Source organism: Geotrypetes seraphini, chromosome 5 (genome assembly GCF_902459505.1).
Source record: "Geotrypetes seraphini chromosome 5, aGeoSer1.1, whole genome shotgun sequence".
NCBI classification, from domain to species: Eukaryota; Metazoa; Chordata; class Amphibia; order Gymnophiona; family Dermophiidae; genus Geotrypetes; species Geotrypetes seraphini.
The window spans coordinates 43,125,172-43,147,677 of record NC_047088.1 but is presented as its reverse complement, the minus strand read 5'-3'; the positions used below and the strand labels follow the sequence as shown (position 1 = coordinate 43,147,677).

The 22,506-nt window shown below is 42.8% G+C and overlaps 1 long non-coding RNA gene across 1 annotated transcript in view; it reads left to right on the top strand.

The window, feature by feature from the left end:
• Positions 1-12,395: 12,395 nt before the first annotated feature.
• LOC117361515 overlaps positions 12,396-22,506 on the top strand; it is a 37,131-nt gene continuing 27,020 nt past the window's right edge. Inside the window, exon 1 of the long non-coding RNA XR_004539676.1 lies at positions 12,396-12,519. This is a non-coding gene — a long non-coding RNA (uncharacterized LOC117361515). The remainder of the gene's footprint in view (positions 12,520-22,506) is intronic.

Here is a 22,506-nt window from a genome sequence, read left to right as displayed (position 1 = left end):
TTGATTTAAATGCAATATCAAATATTTTCAATGCGTATAACAAAAATAAATTTGGGGAAATAAATAAAACCATTTGAACAATAAACATATAAACATATCCATAGATGATTAAAATTACATAAGGAGTACAAGGATAAACTACATTTGTTTAAAAATGCGTTCTCCGCGCCTGCTCATAAATTTGTTGACTGGAAGGATCCAGCAATGTGGCCAGATGTCATTCAGGACAAAGACAGAGAAAGAATTGTGCAATTTGTATTAATGATGGAAGATGATTTAAAGCAAATGGCACAGTCTATGAGTAAAGATCTTGATGGACGTTCTTTTTATGAATATCTCCTCTATGCCAAATCACCCAATGGACGTGAGAAGATTTTAAGGGACTGGCTTAGGTGGAGCATTTGCAGAAAAGTATGTGTGTATTCGGCCCATGGAAGAAGGGGGAGGGAAGGGGGGGAAGGGGTGCGTGGGGGGCCCAATAGGATTGCTCAGTAAGGGGCCCAGAAATTTCTGATGGCAGCCCTGCCCGGCGTCTTCTCTCCATTGCGGCCAGCCCTAGCAGAAACAGGAAGTTGTCTGAGAGGGCGTACCGCAATGGAGAGAAGACGCCAGGGCCAGTGGCAGGATGGTGCTGCGCTTTTACAAGAAATTAAAGGTAGACATGTGGCGGGAGGGGGGGAGGAGTAGATGTCAGCGAGGGGATGCGGCAGAGAGAGTCGACTAGTAAGAAGGCCCAATGAAGGCCCTTAGTTCACTGTTGTCACATCAAGGGATTAACTGCAATCTCAAAGCATTATGCACAATGGTAGCTCCTCCAAAATACTCAGACCAGCTTCCTTACACGTTATACACATTGCTTCCAACTTCCCATACAGTCAACATTATTAATCAAGGACTATTCATCTATTCATAAACCTCTCAATTCAATAAATAAGCCACCAAATCAGTACACAAATTTAAAACTTTTGGTTCCATTGAATGGAATCAAAATATCCATTTCTGTTCCAATTGTAACAATTTTTTGTTCACATTGCCACTCTGTCTGCAACTGATCACTTGATCTAGCACTATACAATGCAAATCATTGAAACTATACAGTAAACACAAGATCCATGTTCTGTTGGATAGGTTTAAAGGAACATTTGTTTTTATCAATACATACTATATATACTCAAATATAAACCGACCCGAATATAAACCGAGGTAACCTTTTCCCCCAAAACAGGAGGGAAAAAAGGTTCTCTCGAATATAATCCAGGGGTTTTAATATTCAAGTGCAGTGCCTTGTCTTTCCCTGCCCTGCCAGACATTGCACCCTGTTCCCCCTCCCTCGCTGCTCTGCCAGGCTCTGCATCCAGCCCCCTCACTCACTCCCCTGCCCTGCCAGTCTCTGCGCCCAGCCCCCCTCCCTCCCTGCTAGGTTCTGTACCCTTTCCTCCCTTCCTATGCCTTATAGGCCTCCACCGGGCCTGCCGTGAGACCTGATGGTCCAGCGGTGGCCGGGACAGGAGGGATCCTTTCTGCTTCCTGTCACAGACCAATCAGCAAGCGGCTCTGCACAGACAGGAGTGAAGGAAGGTCGCTCTTGCCACGATTCACCACTGAACCACCAGGAATACTTAAGGAACGCGGGGGGAGACAGGAGGGAGATAAAAAGAATTAGAATTGGGCTGGCATAGGAGACAGGAAGGATTCCTCCTGTCCCAGTCACCGCTGGACCATCAGGTCTCATGGCAGGCTCAGCAGAGGCCTGCAAACAGGTTCGGGAGGGCGGGCGCGGGTCAATGCTGACCTGAATATAATCCGAGACCCCCATTTTGGGGCTATTTTTTGGGTCCAAAAATCTCAATTTATATTTGAGTATATACGGTACCTTTTTGACCTGAACAAAAGGTTAATGTATTACAAAAAATGATGAAAGGCAAGTAGTATAATAGTGCCATTGAAAAGTTATGTTGTCCAAAGGATTAATCACTGTTTCACTTTCCAACGTGTAATCACACTTGCTACAATTGGCACATTTGAAGTGAACATAAGAACATAAAAAACAGCTCTACTGAGTCAGAACAATGGTCTATCTCTAGCCCAGTATCCTATTTCCAAAGTGGCCAATCTAGGTCACAAGTACTTGGCAAAACCCCAAATTGTAGTAACATTCCATGCTTCCAATCCCAAGGTAAGCATTGGCTTCCCCCATGTCTGTCTCAATAGCAGACTATGGACTTTTCTTCCAGGGACTTGTCCAAACTGGCAATTTGTTCCAGAGCATAACTATTCTCTGAGTGAAAAAATGTTTCCTCCTATTTGTTTTAAAAGTATTTCCTTGTAACTTCATCAAGTGTCCCCTAGTCTTTGTAATTTTTGGTGGAGTAAAAAATTGATTCACTTGTACCCGTTCTATACCACTCAGGATTTTGTAGACTTCAATGATATCTCTCCTCAGCCTTCAGTGCTAAAGGAATTACACTCTAAGGTTATACTGCAGAATTAAAGAGCCCGAGAGCTGGTCTTGATGGGTGACCTTAACAATGGGCTGGATGACCCGAGTTGGTTGCCCATGGAGTCCCTCTAGTAGGCCTTTGAGGAGGAGCTAGGTGGGGTTAAGGTGGTGGTGGGCAAGCGTGAGGTGAAACTCAGCTTCCCGCAGGTAGGTTTAAATTGATTGGGCAGTGAGGGAGGAGCAAGGAATTATGGGTAGGGGGTATAAAGACCCTTACCTCTAAGGCGCGGGGTTATTTCCTGTTATTCCCTTCCACCCACCCCTTGGTATTGGGGTTTCATGTCGAGGGTGGTGTTGGGACTTTGGGTTGTCGCAGCTGTGGTAATCATGAGCTACAGAGTTCTTGGCTCACTAAGAGCGGTTATTTGGAAGTCAGCCCAGGTGTGTGAATTTCTTTAGGTCAGGTGACCGAGAAAAGCGGACATGGAGGTCCATGCCTACCCCCAGGCTCTAGCTTGCATGGCGGGGTCAGGCTTTAATTATATGCCAAGTTGCACCATGTTTGTAGCTCGGGAGATGTTGAATTGTTAATTGTTTATTTAATTGCCTTTTCCAAATAAACAAAGCTGTGGCTAGGTTTTTCCACCAATAAAGGGCCAGATTCAGTAAACGCACCGATCGTGTCCCGATCGTGTTCTGACCAGTTTGCGATCATTCCCCGACCCCGACCAGATTTCGACCAGATTCCGCACCCGATCTGATCCACGCATGCAAATGAGGGGACATGCATGCATAAGTAGGAAGGCAGTGATTCACTGAACAGAAGAAGAAACACCGACTGGGCTTGCCGATTCAAAAAGAAGCGACTGCTGACGTCGCTCACGTCTTTGCCGACTGTCCTGCTCTCTGCCACCCTGAAATCCCAGCCCTGCAGCCCTGAAACCATCAAAATAAAAAACATCTCCCGTGTGCAAAAAGCAACCTGCTCTGCTTGTCTGCCGCTCTGCAAGCCCGTGTTTTTAACCTGCGGGTTTAAAGCGGGGCTGCACTGTTCTGTTTAGTTGTTCCAGTCTGGCTGCAAAGCATGTTCTGTTCCCTTGAAATGATTCTCGTAGGGCCAGCAAGTGCAGCCGCCCTCCCCCCAATTCTATTTTGACCTCAAGCTTGTGTGGAGAGCAAGCGCATGCGCGGATCACATCTCCAGGCAGAAAGGATGGTCTGCGCTTGCATCTGAATCGCTTGTGGGCGTGTGTCCGATCAGATCATTTGCATGGGGACTCTTTAGTGAATCGGTTGCCTGGCAAGACTCGGACAAGGATCGCCCATTGATCCTCCCCCCCCCAAAAAAAAAAAAGAGTTTAGTGAATCTAGCCCAAAGTGTCTAGTGCCTAATTAATGTAGTCACTATTGCTGAGATTCTCTACAGTTTAATTTGCCATCATAAATGGGCATAGGTGGTTAAGGGTAAGAAAGAGGTGGGGGGTTGGGTGGTGTGGTGCAACTCAGACATTCCGGATCCATTTAAAGACGGTAACGTGCTCAACCATAAATTTGTACCAATTAGCATCAATTGTTGGCTATCATCAGTAGACAATGCCAATTAGTGACTAATAATTAAGTTACATGTGTAACGACCATGATTCTATAAACTGTGTGTGCCAATTTGCAAGCTAAGTGTGAAAATGTGCGTGCAAGATTATAGAATTAGAGAGTTAGTGTGTGATGGTGTAGACCAGGGGTGTCCAACCTTTTGGCTTCCCTGGGCCGCATTGGCCCCAAAAGATGTTTCTGGGGCCGCACATACGCGCAAACGCTGCAGCAAGACAGAGGAGGGAACACAAGGGGGCAGCAGAGGAAAACACTGCATCGTTCTTGACCGGGGCCGCAAAAAATATTTCATGGGGCCGCAGGTTGGACACCCCTGGTGTAGACCCTACTAAGAACAGAGGGGTGACTACCTGGGTAAGTGATATTCACTCTCCAACGATGGCACCTTGATGCTGCCTAGTAAATAGATCGCTATAGTTTCAAGTTTATTAAAAGTTTGTTGTACACCCAATATCAAATACTTCGATGCGTATGACAGTTTACAACGAGGAGGCAAAAATAAAACAATTTATACAAATAAACATACAATGTATATACACAAGTAATTAGCGATACAAAAGGGAAGAGGGGTGAACTACAATCTTTGAAGAAAGTAAGAATACATGTAGGGAAAAAAAAACAACATCAGGAGGGTGACGAAGAATGTTTAAAAAAATATGGTTAAGCCTAAAAGAGAGGATAGGGGAGATTGTGACCTATACATAAGGTCTGGTTAAAATTAAGTATTTGAGCTTGGGATTAATGATAGATAAATTATCCTATCTATGTCTCATATGCGTCTTTGTACAGGTGGCATTTCATTAGAGTCGCATAAAAGGATGACTAATTATTGTACCAAGCCCAACGGTAAAGAAAGTTAGTTGATGAAGACAGGTGTGGAGTGTCTAAGATTTCACAGTGTGCAGCACAGAGATGTGCCAGCCTGATTCCCGGACATAATAAAAGCTACCCTGTGGCTGTTAAGTGGCAGAACTATGAACTCTTCTGCAACCCTTATCTGCAGTGAACATACACTGAGTGGTTTCGCTTTTACGCACTCCCCATGCTGTATCTCCCACAATGCAACCTTTCTCCTCTTTTACGACCTGGTGACAGTATTACATTTGGATTTGTTTTATTCATAAGCTACTGAGCCAACTGATCCTGTTTTAATATTTTTGCAGCTGTACAAGTGCAAAGACAGTAGACGAGAAAGCTGCAGGATAGCACATAAAACTGAACGCGAGAATGAACGCCGAGGCAGTTGGAGTCTGAGAGACGGCGTTCACTGCTCTGCAATATCGCTACTAATATATAGGTCCACATGCAGAGGGATCACCATTACAGGGCAGTTCTGCAGGTGGGCATTGCCACGTAGGCACCTGAATGCCGTGAGAGCCTATTCTATAAGAGAGCATCTGGTGCCCAGATTTCATTATAGAATGCAGTACAAGTCCAAAAATTCGGATTGCTCAGGGATTGGATCAGTCTAGATTTTCTATTTTATTATGAAGAAGCAAATTGTCCTACATCAAAGCTGATTCCACCTTAGTTTCAACAATTTGATCATGAACAGATAACGCGCTCAGCTCTTGCTGTTGAGCATTGAGATTTACCCCCCAAAAAAGTTCTTATCTTGCAAAGCTTGTGCCAAGAATCAGTGGCGTAGTAAGGGGGGGGGTGGGGGCGGTCCACCCCCGGGTGCCGTCTTACTAGGGGCACCAGCACTCCTCTTCCTCTCTGCACTCCCTCACTCCTTCCCCTGCCACATATGCCCTTTGCTTTCCCCCGTACCTTTTTATTTCTCCGACGCGAGCAACATTGCTGCCCACGTCGGCATTGGCGCTCTCTCTGACATCTCTTCCGGGTCCTGTGCCTAAGAAGTGACACCGAAGGGCAAGTAGGCACTGACGCGGGCACGCTGCTTGTGTCGGAGAAGTTAAAAAGGTAGAGTGACTGAGAAGGGGCGGGGAAGAGAGAAGGGGGAGGGGCACTACCACCCCAGGCGGCTCTCGCCTTCGCCACGCCACTGCCGAGAATTATAAGGAAAGTAGCTTCCTCAGCTCCTCTGTGTCCATCCGTATTAAGTCCAATGAGCTTGCAGCCGGACACTGTAATGTAAACGTGAAAGCAGTACATAAGAACGTAAGCATTGCCATGCTGGGACAGGTCAAAGGTCCACCAAGCCTAGTATCCTGTTCCCAGCAGTGGCCAATCCAGGTCACAAGCACTTGACAAAATTCCAAAAGAATAAGTAGATTTATATGCTGCTTATCCTAGAAATAATCAGTGGATTTTTCCCAAGTCCTTCTTAATAATGCTTTAAGGACTTTTACGATAGGAAACGATCCAACCCTTGTTTAAACCCTGATAAGCTAACTGCTTTCACCACATTCTCTGACAATGAATTCCAGAGTTTAATTATACATTGAATGAAAGAAATATTTGTGCTGGTTTGTTTTCAATGTATTATTTAGTAGGTTCACTGCCTGTCCTCTGCTCCTAGTATTTTTGGAAAGAGTAAACATGCAAATTCACGTCTACCTGTTCCACTCTACTCAGTATTTTATAGACTACCCTATCTCCCCTGAGCTGACTCTTCTCCAAACTGAAGAGCCCTAGCCATTTTAGCCTTTCCTCATAGGGAAGTCATCCCATCCCTTTTATCATTTTCGTCGCTCTTCTCTGTACGTTTTCTAATTGCGTGCTGCTCTTTTTGAGACATGGCCACCAGAATTGCACACAATATTCAAGGTACAGTTACACCATCGAGCGATATGAAAGCATTATACAGTAATATTCTCATTTTTCCATTCCTTTCCTAACATAACAACGACACTCACATCTCTGCACCTCACACAGTGACGTAATGAGGATAGGGGGCACCCGAGATGGAGGCGCACTTCCGCTCCCTCCTGCCTTAAAGGGCTGCCTCTTCAAAATGGCAGCCCTTCCCCGTCCTGGTGCATCCTGAAGCTTAAAAGGTTTTATTGCCGGACATGCTAAGAGTTCCCATGGTAAGTAGGGAATGACACGAGGACAGCATTTGGTTCACTGCCGTGAGCAACAAGAACTTCAATGTGCTCCTCGCGATCCCGTCGGCTCTCCCTCTGATGTTACTTCCTATGTGCGGCATGCAGAAGTGACATCAACGGGAGAGATGACGCGGTCACGAGGAGCACTTTTAAGTTGCTCACGGCGGTGAACAGCTAAAGGCACGAGGGGAGGAGTGAGAAGAGGTAGGGCAGAGAGGAGGAAGGGTGGCCCCCTCCAACATGGTACCTGGGGCAGACCGCCCTCCCACGGGGGGCTAAGGTTACTACACTGAACCACTTGTACTTCATCAAAGACTGGTGTAAACGCTCACTCTTAGCTGTTATGTCTATGAGAGCATTCTATAACCTTAGGCCATAAATGCTGGACATGCCCTTGACTCGCCCTTGTTCCTCTCATGTCCACATCTCCCTAATGGTTCTGTGCTAAAGAATTTACACACTAAGACCCGTATTCTATAAATGGCGCCTTAAATTAGGCATCGGTAGGTGCCCTATGAGTGCCTAACTTAAGTGGAAAATGCCATTTAAAAATTATTAATATCGTGGGGTTTTTTTTAATGTAAGTGCCTAATGGCACCTAAAAAAACCCAGCACCTGCATCTCGGCTAGGGAGGCGTTTTATGACACCTAATGCCACTGTAGGTGTGGCTAATGCTGGAAGTGGTGCTAGGCGTCATAAAGTGCCTTAGTAGCCGTGATTCACGTGAAAGGTAAGCGCGGGAAGTTTAGGCCTTGAAAACCCTGGCTTCCATTTCCAGCGCCTACGTTTCATGAAGCTGAGTTTCTACATACGGCACCATTGCGTGATTGACATGCGATCGGCGGCTGTTTTTAGGCAGCCGATGACAACGGCGCCATTTATAGAATCCGGGCCTATTATGTATTACAGCAAATTATTGATAGTGGCAATTAGTGCCTAGTTTATCAAAGAAGTTACACATGTAGTGGGCATTATTCTGTATCCTACATGCACAATTTTGCAAGCTAAGAGTAAATTGTGTACACAAGATTATAGAATGAGGGAGCAAGTGGGGAGGGCCCAGGAAAACAAAACAGTGTCCCCTGTTTGGGGGAACTGAGGCCAATGCTGGGTCTATGGGTTATGTCTCACAGATGGCAAATGACTGAAAGAAGATTGCATCAGCATCAGGGCCGGATTTAGATGAAAAGAGGCCCTAGGCTATTCCACTTATGAGGCCCTTTCACCTCCCATTTTTAAGTTTGTAAATTACATGAGAGATAATAAAATACATCATTACTGTGATATATATCAATATGTTAAATGAAACATGTTGTTATTGGTACTAACCTTTATAAAAAATGTGACATGGATAATAAATAAAAAAAAGTCGAGAATACTTATTTGGACATTTATTCTCAGCACCATATATAGTACTTGTAACAATAACTAATCAAACATAACACACAACATTTACAAAGAAACAAAATTCAAATAATGAAAATCTTTGACTACGAAAATAAAATACGCAATAAAAATTATCATATTTTCTATCAAATTAAATTAAATTAAATATATTCAATATATTGAAGATTAAACCAAATTCAATTCAGATAAATTTATTTCATAATAATTCGCATTTAAAGTTTAAGTATGAATTATTATGAATTTTAAGTCTTAAACTAAACCAAAAATGGAACTTTATTCAAACAAAATCCAGATCACAAAAAAGAAAATATCAAATTGTATATCATATTAAATTTTATGTTAATAGTTATTTTATTTAAGAACTGATTCAATCCAAGTATACATGCGTGCTCTAGGATTTTATTATTTATGATATAATCATGAAAATATAAAATAAAGCACGTAATATACATTTTAAAATATGCAAATTAAAACATATGTTAAGAACTTACTTAGAATTCCGCGAAATGAAGATATTGTCACCAAAAAATTTTTCAATAGTCTATAAACACTTCACTAAAGTATTGAACCTACTGAACTCAAAAGGCGAGAATCAAATGATTGTGTACGCAATCCTAAAATAAGAATCTTTTCTAATAACATTAACACGTGTTTCATATTATCGAAGTAACACGAATATAACCGAACGTCGGGATATCAATAGGTCTGTTCGTTTGTCTGTTCCAATCTACACCAATCTGCACTTTATTTATGCAAGAACAAACCAGAGCTTAGTAGCATAAAGCACGTCAATATTTGCCATAGCAATCAGTGAACGTATGAACTATACTTTGGTGCAATCTAGTATATACAAATGAACAGACCCAATGAGCCGGACGCGTTGATCTCAACCAATACATTTTTATGTTTGTTTATTAGTCATACACAGTCACACAACAGTGAAAAATTATTCCACTGTCTTCCCATACACCATTCCAAGTGATTACTTATTCAATTTTTTCAATTTTTGGGTCCTCAGCGGGCCACCACACACTCAAGTATTTTCATAGTGTGAGGCTTTATGCTCATATTCGTCATTGGACCACTATCCCAAAAGTTCCATTAGGAAAGCTTATTTAAGGGCTCGCTATGCCCAACGGGAACTCCTTCTTATAGACAAGGCCCGGGTACAAGAGGAGGAAAGACTAGTATGTGTGCTCCCCTTTTCTAGAGCTTCAGGGGTACTGATTTCATTCATAAAACAATATTGGCACATACTGAATCTTCATCAAGGGTTTACAGAACCCCCCCTATTTTCTTACCGAAGGGGTCAGACCATTGGCCAAGCCCTTAGGAAATCACAATATGACAGTAGTGTAGGGACAGGACATATCAAATGCCAACATTGCCAATGGTGTGACTCGACATTGGAAGGACTCCAGTGGACAGACCCCAGTTCAGGTTACACGGTGAGAGCTAAGGCAGACACTACCTGTAAAACAATGAGGGTGATATATATCATTGTATGCCCCTGTAACCTTGTCTATGTAGGACGCACCAAAAGAGCTATTAGTGTGCGTCTGAATGAACACAAATCCCGTATCACCACAGGGGCGATACAAGCCCCAATAGTTCAACATTGGCTAGATAAGGGTCATGAGATCCAACATATCAAATGGAGGGTGATTGAGCATATATCTGAACAACAACTGGAAGGGGACTGGGAGAGTAGACTAAACTTCATCGAACAAAGGTGGATTTACCGCCTTAACACAGTGGTCCCTTATGGACTGAATAATGAGCTGGAGTGGGCGTCTTTAATATGAGGAGAAAATAATAACAACAATAATAAATATATATATAAAAAAAGGGGGGTTCTGAGTGTCATCCTTTATTAAAACATTCTATTAATGAACTTTATACATAAATAATAATTGTCTAGAGAACCGTTACGTCTACCTCTGATGTCTCTAACCTCTTGGGACGTTACGTCTTGGTGACGTATAAATGGGTTTACTTTGAGCGTGACCGCCATTTCGTCGGAGACGCGATGGTGGAAGCATAATAGTAGAGAACGGTAAGAGAGTTTGATAAATATTTTATTATACACGATTTACATGCTTTATGGTAGTTATGACACTTAGTTTTATTTTTATCATAGGGAGAGGGTGCCTTGACAAAGCCCTTAAATGCTATGGGCGAAACATGTTGGTGACGGATGTTTCTACCCTCCCGGCTAGCGTCAAAACTCTAAGCTAAGTACCTTTAGCATACATACATTAAAACGTAATTTATATATATAAATAATTGAAAGCAAATAGTGGTCCAATGACGAATATGAGCATAAAGCCTCACACTATGAAAATACTTGAGTGTGTGGTGGCCCGCTGAGGACCCAAAAATTGAAAAAATTGAATAAGTAATCACTTGGAATGGTGTATGGGAAGACAGTGGAATAATTTTTCACTGTTGTGTGACTGTGTTGTTGAATACCCTCCATTCTAGAACTTATACTAAAGAGCCTGGTGTTTCATGTTTATTAGTCATATGCATAGAATTTCTCCTTATTTTCGGTTCAGTGTTTTAATGTTCAGTTTTTAGAATAGTGTAATTTAATTTTGCTAACAATTTGAATGTAGGCCCCTCTTGATCTTGAGGCCCTAGGCTGAAGCCTAGTTAGCCTATAGGAAAATCCGGCCCTGATCAGCATGGTGGAAATGAGACTGACGGCTTCTATGGTCTATGTCCTGCAAGTGGCATAAGATAGGTGAAGCTTTGGTAACTCCAGAGTCTTAGATCATGCAAGTGGGGGTGTTATGCAGCTCAGGTGGGAGGGGGAAGACATCTTGACTGGTAAGTGAAACCTAGCCCCATGAAAAGTTCAAGCTTAATTGATCTCAGATAGGGTTGCCAGATTTCACATTTGTAAAATCCGGACCCCTAGACCCGCCCCCCCAGGCCCGCCCATCCCTGCCCCGTTATGCCCCAGTTCTGCTTCTAATCCTGCCCTAGCCCCACGCCCACTGCTTGCTCTGGTCAGGAAAAGCTTTTCAAAACCCAGACATGTCCAGGGGAAATCCGGACCTCTGGTAACCCTAATCTCAGACAAAACTCATCAACCAGGCCATAACGCTAAGTTCCTGACAAAAGCATGTATAGAATATCTTGGTTGTTCGTACCACTATAGCATGCACTGTATAGTCAAATTAGGTATAACCTGTAACTTTCTATGTGTTGAATTAGGTATAACTTGTACTGGAAGCCTTGCGTCATAAAGACAACCATAGCAAATTGTAACCAGTAAACTGTATATTCTCATTAGCCCATAGCATGTTTTAAGTTGGGATAAAAGCTTGCATTGTAAACTTGTAAGGAAATTCCATATGTTAAATCTGTAACCCGTTCTGAGCTCTTTAGGAACAATGGACTAGAAAACAAATTAATTAAATAAATAAATAAATAATGCACCTCAGCTATTTATTTCTACTATAGCATATATAGTCACCTATTGTACCACTCACTTTCCAAATACGTCTTGTCCATATTTGTCTTGACCATGCTGCGTATGTACTCCTGTAACCCGTTCTGGGCTCTTTTGGGAGGACGGATCTAACAAATGTATATTAGGGAAGAAAAATCACTTAACAGGTTCAAAGGACTTTTAAAAAGCTGGCTCTGCAAGGACGCTTTTGAATCCTAAAACTGAGTTTCTCGGATTCCTCTGAACTCAACATTCTTCAGATAGCTAATATCCCTATAAAAGAAAATTACTGTATTTTTTGGACCATAAGATGCATTTTTTCCAGCGCGGTGGTAATCCAGCGCGGTCTCCTGCTGAATGGCTACCTCTTTGCAGAGCGACGCAGCAGCGTGACCTTTGCACTTCCTGCCTGATCCCGCGCCACTCTTTGATTGGCTGCAGTCAGTTACTGACTGCAGCCAAACACAGAGCGGCGCGGGACCAGGCAGGAAGCGCAAAGGTCGCACTCCTGCGTTGTGCGTTGCTCTGCAGAGAAAGGCAGCCATCCAGGCAGCAGGAGACCGCGCTGGACCAACGCTACTTTAAAAAGGTAGCGGGGGGACTTCGGACTACAGGCTGCTTTGGGTTGCGGGCTTCCCAGCACCAGACAACCAGACGCACCTATGTGTAGAGGAGGAAAAACCAAGAAGAAAAAAAATTCTGAACCAAATTTTTTTTTTCTTGGTTTTTCCTCCTCTACAGGTGGGTGCTTCTTATGGTCTGAAAAATATGGTAATGGGTAACAATTCCCTATCCTAATGTTCTAACCCTACATGTTCTCCTTTTCTTTTATACGTTGTAGTTCAACCTGCCTGCCTTTTGCTCCTATATTGTCAGAGTCTAAAAATATGTCACTTTTACTGATACCCCGTTTTTAGACTTGCAAATCGCTTTGAAATACGACCTTGCGATTAAATCAAATTTTAAATGAACGTGAAACTTAAATAAATCAATCAATACTGACAGCACTGCTTGGAGCCTTGGTTAGAACCATGTGTCATCCCCATCACATTTGGCCAGGGCCGCCATCAGAAATTTCTGGGCCCCTTACTGAGCAATCCTATTGGGCCCCCCACGCACCTCTTCCCCCCTACTTTTGTCCGGGGGGGTGCTATCAGGAAATCGGCAGGGGACAAAAAAAAGTATGACAGCAGTGTTTATTGTTGTGCACAGAAGAAGCATAATACAGGAATTTGTGCTATGGTGGCCTAGGACCAATGTTCCCTCTAAGGATTGATGAGGTGTGTGCAAAAAAAAATATGCATGAGCAACAAGTTACATACTCCACAAATTTATGAGCAGGCACGGAGGACGCATTTTTAAACAAATGTAGTTTATCCTTGTACTCCTTATGTATTTTTAATCATCTATGGATATGTTTGTATGTTTATTGTTCAAATGGTTTTATTTATTTCCCTAAATTTATTTTTGTTATACGCATTGAAAATATTTGATATTGCGTTTAAATCAAAATCTCAATAAACTTGAAATGAGTGCCCTTGAGATTGTGGGAGGGTTAAATACTCAAAACTTAGAAGAATAACAATTTACTTAAAGTTTTTGCTACGCCAGCTTTCTGGTATCTTTACATACAGTGGCGTACTTAGCATATGTAACACCCGGGGCCCATCATTTTTTGGCACACCCCCCCATCTGTAAGAAAAACATGATTTTTAGTAACAAACCACATGTCACACATGAGTACCTAGGAAAAGGCAGCATCTTATATATTGCAGTGAGCAGTACATCAATACACCCATTGTAAAACTAAACAAGCCAGACCAGCACAGATCAATCCTACATCATCAATCCTAACAGAAAACCATGTCTTTCAAACACACAGAACACAGAAAACACCTTCGCCTATGGAATATGTATGGAATATGTCATCACAAACGAACCCCTCCCCCTTTTGCAAAACTATAGTGTGGATTTTAGCCACGGTGGTAACAGCCCTGACGCTCATAGAATTCTGAGCATCAGAGCTGCTAAAAAAAACGCTCCACAGTTTTGTAAAAGGGGGGATAAAATAGAAATACACAGTTTCAACGCTCTAGCTCAGAGATGCCCAAACTTTTTGGGCTTGCGAGCTACTTTAAAATGACCAAGTCAAAATGATCTACCAAAAATAAAATTAAAAAACACAAAGCACACTATATGCTGAGAAAATGTTAATTATCATTCCTATTCTGGGGTTTTTTTCAAAGAGGTCAAGGCAGATGACTCTATGAATTGTCACCTCAGTAACAACCATACAAAAATAGACAAATATACCCCCCATCCTTTTTATTAAACCACAATAGCAGTTTTTAGCGCAGGGAACTGCGCTAAATGCCCAGCGCTGCTCTTGACGCTCATAGGCTCCCTGCACTAAAAAACACTATTGCGATTTAGTAAAAGGGGGCCATAGTGCAAAATATAGACAGCATATATAAATTCAGACACATTTTGATCACTAAATTGAAAATAAAATAATTTTCCTACCTTTGTTTGGTAATTTCATCAGTCTCTGGTTGCACTTTATTCTTCTGACTGTGCATCCAATACTTCTTCCCTTCTTTCAGCCTCCTGTATGCTTCCTCTCCTCCAGACCTCATTCCCTCCCCCAACTTTTTCTTTCTTTCTCTATGTCTGTCTTTCTCTGATTCTGTGCCCCATTTTTTTGCTTTGTTTCTGGTTCCCTGTCCCCCCACCTTCTTTCTTCCTTCCTGCCTCCCCCATGCCACCACCGCCGCGGAATAGGCTGCTGCTGCTGCCACTATCGGGAACAAGCCATCTCCCTGCTTCTCTTCTGCACGGGGCCGATCAACTCTGGCCGCCCGACGTCAATTCTAACATCGGAAAGGACGTTCCGGGCAGCCAGGCAGCGATTGGCTAGCCAGAACGTCCTCTCGACGTCAGAATTAACGTCATCTCGACGTCAGAATTAACGTCCTCTCGACGTCAGAACTGACGTCGGGCCGCGAGAATTGGTCGGCCCTGCAGGGAAGAGAAGCAGGGAGATCAAAGACACAGTGCCGGCCTGATCCCCGATGGCAGCAGTGAGAAGGGAAGGGAAATAGGTGCCGCACTCTAAGGAGAACAGTGGACCGCCCCCCCCTTGGTACGCCACTGGAGCAGCAGCGTGTCTGGCCGGCTCATTCGTTCAAATCCGCGGGTGGCGGCTCCTTGCGAGATCCGTGCCTGCGTCTGAAGCCTCTCTGATGGTGTGACGTCAGAGAGGCTTCCGATGCAGGAGTGGATAGCGCAAGGAGCCGCCAACCCGCGGCTTTGAACGAACAAGCCGGCTGCTGCTCCAAAAGGAAGAGAATGATCGCCTCCAGACCAGTGGACATAATAAAACCTGGAGAGCCACACGCAGGCCGCGTGTTTGAGACCGCTGCCTTAGAGGGAACACTGCTTAGGACCCTGGGGGAGCCCGGGCCCCCTGTCACCTCCGGGCCCCTGAATGCAGGACTGGTAGTACTGCCCTGATGGCGGCCCTGCATTTGGCTGCCTCTGTGGTTGGCATGGTGGAGACTTCACAAACAGCATTTAACCATGGGTGACTGAAGCCCGCACAGAGTGGCAGTAGCAACTCTTGCCACCTTGCTGGGCAGATTGATGGACCATGCGGCTCTTTTTCTGCCATCATTTACTGTGCAATTGGGTGGCCCCTCTGGACTCATTTTAAAAAAAAAAATTGTTCTGTACACAACAAATCCACCTGGCCAATCAGGGGGGTTCGAAAACAAGGAAAAGACTGCAGAATGGAAGGGACAAGGTGCAGGAATTTTTTTAAAGAAAATTTTACAAAATAAAGATTCTTGCACCCTTGTCCATTCCATTCTGCAGTCTTTTCCTTGTTTTTGGTGCTTGCCTTCCACTGCAGACCTGTGACAAAGAAATAAGATTGATACCACTGCTCTCCCTCAGCAATACTGGCTTAGGAAAGGCTGAGCTTGTTAGCTCACAGAAGACAAATAGGATCAGGTCTGGTTAATACTTGGATGGATGGTTAATACCATGGAAGTCCAGGTGTTATTTACCATGGAAGGCAACGGCAAACCTCTGCAGTATTATGCCAAGAAAAGGTCACAGGCACCATGGTGGGAACCGACATATAGAAATGGGTAGGAGCAACAGCTGATTGCTTCATGCTCCCTCCATTAAGGTGACTTTCCATAATCACCAGAAAACAGACCACAACTTAACTTTTTTAACTTCTGTCGAACACAGGAAGCTTGTAAAATTAAGTATGATATTGGCATCTGTAATACCTCAACTTTGTTTCTCTGCATTAGAGTTGATAAGGCATGCAAAACCATATACGAGACTATCAGGTTACTTAATTTCATGCCTCCTAGTGACTCCTGACTAGAAGGTCAGCAATTGGACAGATGTAGAAAATTATTATTCCAGCTAGATCCCAACAAAATCTCCCCCGGGGTGACGCTTGAGAGAAACTGAAACTGAAATCGGATAAATTCTGTGCCTGATAGCACCCGCATCAAGTGCTTTTTAATTCATGGCCATGGTTTGAAATCTTTTTTTGCTTTTGCTGTTAACTTTGATTTCTGACGAGGGATCCAGCGCAATGACTGTAGCACACAGTCTGGCAACAAGCAGAAGAAAGAGCTGCAGTTATTCAGAGATATCCAACAGTTAGCAGCACATGCTTTATGGAGTCATGTGAAAAAGTTGTTTACATTAGGATACAGTGGAGAGATGAATATGAGGAGGAGTCCAGCAAAGGAATCGCAGTTGTTTCCTATCTGAAATGTGTCTTTCTCTACCAGGGGATGCTGAAAAGTTCTCAGCCCAACCGACCAACTTCTTAAATTCTGAGCGTTATTTTGCAACTGTAGCTGAAAAGAGTGTTATCTTATTTCATTAAGTACCAATTTGCAGAAACAAAATTCTAGGTTTTGACATTATTTCAGAGCATTGATTGAACCATATCCATGTCATTCTCTTCTTGGTTGGACTGAGAACTTTTCAGTACCCCCCTGGTAATGTGAAGAGTTTCTCTCGTAACCAGAGCTGAGATTGTGATGTCACAATGCCTCATTCCACCAATAAGAGCCAACATCAGTGATGTCACAATGACTTGATTGTCCTATACTTGGCTCACTTTTATTACACATGAGGGGGTGCTGAAAAGTTCTCAGAGCAACCAACAAACTTCCTAAATTCTGAGCGTTATTTTGCTACTGTAGCTGAAAAGAGTGTTATCTTATTTCATTAAGTACCAATTTGCAGAAACAAAATTCTAGGTTTTGACATTGTTTCAGATCATTGATTGAGCCATATCCACGTCATTCTCTTCTTGCTGGGCTAAGAACTTTTCAGCACCCCCTTGTAGTGTGAAGGGTGTCAGTCTCTGGTAACCAGAGCTGAGATTGTGATGTCATAATGCTTCATTCCACCAATAAGAGCCAACGTCATCAGAGATGTCACAATTGCTTGATTATCCTATACTTGTCTCACTTTTATTACATAGAAGGGGGTACTGAAAAGTTCTCAGCCCAACCAACCAACTTTCTAAATTCTGACTTCTATTTTACCACTGTAGCTGAAAAGAGTTTTATTTATTTCATTGTTTCAGATCATTGATTGAACCATATCCACGTCATTCTCATCTTGGTTGGGCTCGTAATTGCTTGGATTAGGCATCTGAACAATGACCCTCCAGTCAAACAACAGGATGGGAGGGGGGGAAGGACTCATATGCTAATGAGCTTCTTCCACTCAGGGTCTGTGGAGTGCTCTGGTGAAAAATGGGGACAGGCACTGTGACCATGGTGTGCATATCCCATAAACTCATGAAAAATCAAGGAGACCATGGCCATCTGAGACACAGTCTATGTTTGGTGTCAGTATTAACGTGCCAGTATTAACGAACCAAATCACATCTTTTGGTGGGAATCCCTATGCTTGTGTTATCGATACGAACTTATGAATTCAGAATTAAAGGGTTATGGTAAAAATTTTAATAAGATTTGGGGCCCTTTAGCAAATTTTGTATCCACCAATTAATAGTTCAAGCCTTCCATTTTATTGAGTTTTACACACATCCGGATTGGGAGGGAGGGTTTGGGGCGGGGGGGGGGAACGATGGTTATATTATTATTGTTAGCAATAAGTGCTGTTATTCGGTGTTAATTGTTGTATTTTTGCATGCACTTTGTATGTTATTAAAATGAATAAAGATTTATAAAAAAAAGTTGTTGTTTTAATAAAGCCTTCATCTTGGACATCGACCCTCCACAAGTTTTGGTTGGTTCCTCTTTTATGGAGGCATTAGGGTCAACTTCTGTGGTAAGCAAATTAATGGAAACACTTTTAAAACAGAGAATGGTGAAGTTTCTGGAATCCTGTGGATTACAGGACCGGAGGCAACATGGACTCACTAGAGATAGGTCTTTCTTTGACTGGGTGACCAGAAAATTGGATAGAGGATGTGTGCTAGATGTGGTGTATTTAGATTTTAGCAAAGCCTTTGACAGTGTTCCACACAGACGTCTAATAAATAAACTGAGTACCCTTGGGATGGGTCCCAAAGTGATGGGCTGGGTCAAGAACTGGTTGAGTGAATGGCGGCAGAGGGTAGTGGTCAATGGAGATCACTCTGAGGAAAGGGATGTTACCAGTGGTGTGCCTCAAGGTTCTGTTCTTGGGCCTGTTCTTTTTAACATTTTTATAAATGATATTGCTGAAGGGTTGGGTAAGATTTGCCTCTTTGCAGATGATACCAAAATCTGCAATAGAGTAGATATGCCGGATGGTGTGAATAACATGAAGAAAGACCTGGCGAAGTTTGAAGAATGGTCTGAAATTTGGCAGCTAAAATTTAATACTATGAAATGCAAGGCCATGCATTTGGGCTGCAAAAACCTGAGGGAACGGTACAGTTTAGGGGGTGAAGAACTTATGTACACGACAGAAGAGCGGGACTTTGATGTGATTGTATATGATGATCTTAAGGTGGCCAAACAGGTTGAAAAGGTGAAGGCGAAAGCTAGAAGGGAGGGTTCAAATAGACGCGCATATGCCGGACTTTGGGTGGGAAGAATTAATGGGTCTGAAAATAGAGGAAAGGGAGAGAGATGATGGACCATGGGTTTTAGGGAGGGAAGAAACAGAAAGGGAGAGAAGTTGGACACAAGGGATGGTGTGGAGGGGGAGGATAGAGATACTGGATAGGAGGGTAGCTGGGAAAAGAAAGGGAGAGATGGTAGACCCTGGGGTGATGGGGAAGGAGGGAGAGATGCTGGATGAAAGGGTAGTTAAGAAAAGATGGATCTGTGGAGGGAGACGAAAAAAAGAAAGATGCCAGACCTCCTGGGGAGGGAAGGGAAACGGAAGGGTAGGACAGAGATGGCAGATGGATGGTTAGCATGCAGAAAGAAGGAGACCCTGGCAAACAAGTTATCAGAAGACAACCAGAGCCTTGGACCAATAAGATTTGAAAAATAACCAGACAACAAAAGGTAGAAAAACTAATTTTATTTTCTGTTTTGTGATTACAATATGTCAGATTTGAAATGTGTATCCTGCCAGAGCTGGTGTTAGACTGCAAACGTGAGCTAGGATTTAACAGAGAGAGTAAAAGTCCTTTTTGTTTCTTTATTTTATTTACACCACAGCGCCATTGTAGTTAGGAGAAGCAAAAGGGGTGTGAAAAAGCTATAAAATAAACCCACCAGGATGTTTGGGAAAAAAAACACCCAATTGGGCAGGAAAATCGAATCGAAAAACCAATTCAATAGGCTGAATCGAATCGAAATTATTTTTTTTTCCCTGAATTGGGCAGCACTAGTTTGCGCTACTGTCTTAGACTTTAGGATCTGGGATTGGGGAGAGATGGCATCCTCAGTACTTTATAATGCAAGTGAAACGAGGATTTGGTCAGACTTTTGAAGGGGTCTGCAGAAGAAAAATATTGTATAGGCCGGGGACATGAGACAGCAGGAAACAGGAACTTTTCTTCCTTCTATTTTTGTGAATGGCAAGGTTGAGGATATCAGAGAGTTCAGTTAAAATATGTGCTTTATAAGAAAATATAATAATGTGTTTTATAAAGTTTATAAGCATTGCTGGCCTACCTGGTGATGTGTTCCTAGTGGTGGTGGTGGTGGCAGCGTGTCAATGTGTTGAGAGGAAGAGGTGGTCTGGGAAATTCTGCTGAGCAAACTCTGGACCCATTTCCACCCCCCCAGTTAGTCCACTCCACTCAACTGGTTCACACACTGAGTGGGTCTTTGGGTGTTGTGCCTGGGTAGTTGTTTTGGGATCTCTTCCAGTGGTCTGTCAGTATCTCCTTGTGGTCCAAGGAAGGAAACTTTGTTAACCTTAGCATTGACCTTCAGAATATGTTTGTAACAGCGCTGCTTGTGTGGCATTAGGCTATATAATGATCGAAAGAAAAAACCAGACCTTTGCACATTTTTGCACTATATGGTGGGTGTATGAGGAGATTCACATTTCCTGCACAGCTAAGTCCTTGTGAAGTTACCTTGTTTTTTCTGTATTTGACATCTAGCAAGGTCTCTGTTTGGAAGGAAAGGTAAAAGCAGATAGCATAGCTGGTTTTAAGAAAGGTTTGGACAAATTCCTGGAGGAAAAGTCCATAGTCTGTTATTAAGACATGGGGGAAGTGTCTGCTTGCCCTGGATCGGTAGCATGGAATGTTGCTACTCTTTGGGTTTTGACCAGGTACTAATGACCTGGATTAGCTACCATGAGAATGGGCTACTGGGCATGATGGACCATTGATCTGACCCAGTTAGGCTATTTTTATGTTATGTTCTCATCTGTAGGGGCCTTTGTTTTCACTTCTTATTTTAATGTATTTTTTTTCTGGGAACTTATCAGTGTTTTTTATAATGGAAACAAAAATGGAAGAAAATTAATGTGTGTGAAATGGGGGGGTAACTAATTTCTTCAGCTAAATAATTCAATCCATCTCAACCAGACATAGAAGAACTCATGCATCATTCACACACCCTCCAACCAAAAACGTCAAAAGAAAAAAACTGTTCAACAACCTCCTAGCCATTCAAGCTGCAACACTCGACCTCCAACTCTACAACCTATTGGCCTCGACCACACACTACAAAACCTTCAAAAAAGAAATAAAAACCCTTCTATTCAAAAAATACATAAAACCGAACTAACACAATCGAACTGTCCCAAGCATCACCTGCAACTATTCCATATGTACTTCTGATGTCATGACAATTCAGACATAATTTATGTTATGTTATGTTATGTTTGGAATAATGAGTACATATATGAGGTTCAATAGAAGAAAATTTTCACTGTCTGTTTCTATTCTAACCATTTATTCCTTTTCATGGTTATTACAAAAAATATTTTTTTACATAGGGTGGGGGTGTCAAAAAATGATGGGCCCCAGGTGCCACATACCCTAGGTACGCCACTGCCAGGGATTAATGTGCAATTCGCTGCATGTTAACTGCTAGCGCACAACCGTGTTAATTGGTTTCACAGTATTTCAACAGCTGTTGGGTACCATCAACTCGTGTTCGAGTCCTAGCGACTTGATGATATCATCAAGTTTTCACGACAGAATACAGAAGTAGATTGCCAGGCCTTTCTTCTATGCAGTATAAATTTGATGATATCACCGTTGTCGCATCAAATGCGGTCCTCTGCCTCCAATGCTATCCATCTGCTGCTGTCCAGATGGGTGGTACAATGTTCATCTGACATCTCCACTGAAACCCATCCACCTAGTAAGGCGACAGATCTTTTTGTGAGGCAAGTAAGTAAAAATAAGAGCGAAAGAAGACCGCTTTGGTTCTCAAAAGTAGTAGCTGAGAAGGTAAGGAATAAGAGGTTAGCTTTCATAAATTACAAAAGATCACAGAAAGAGGAAGACAGGCAAAAATATCTGGAAAAGTTAAGAGAGGCTGGTCGAGTGGCTAGGAAAGCAAAGATGCAAATGGAGACAACACCTTTTTAAAAAGGCTTAATCAGTGCTGATAATTAAGAATTAGCACCTTGTAACTGGCATAATTGCATTTAATTGGAACATAGGTGCCCATCCAAGGTGCTAATCAGAAAGTAGGCGTGGTTAGGGGGGCAGATCGTAGGCGCGTTTTTCATGTAGTTTTCATCTGTTTTGGACTTAGGTGCACCATTTAGACCAAGAAAACTCTGGCATAAATAGGGTGAGCTTAAGGTTAGGATGCCTTGTGACACCTAAGTGTGATTCTATAAAGTGCTTAAGCTCCACACTACTTGATACCTAAGTTATTGGTGCCGTTTATAGAATCACAGCCAAAGTGCTTCCGTGCTAACTCTGATTTCAGTATCAAGCGTCATCTGGCATTTTAACATGGGACCTGTAAAACAAAATGCTGGGGGCGGCGCCCAATTACTCCTGTGTTGTACATCCCTGCGTTAAGCCATGGAACCTGCAAAATCGAAAGCACTTTAGTAGAAAGGCCTCCAAATAGACCATGCGGGAGTATGGAAGGAATTAAAACAAAACACTATCGCTTCACAGTTTGCAGAGCGGACCGGGTGA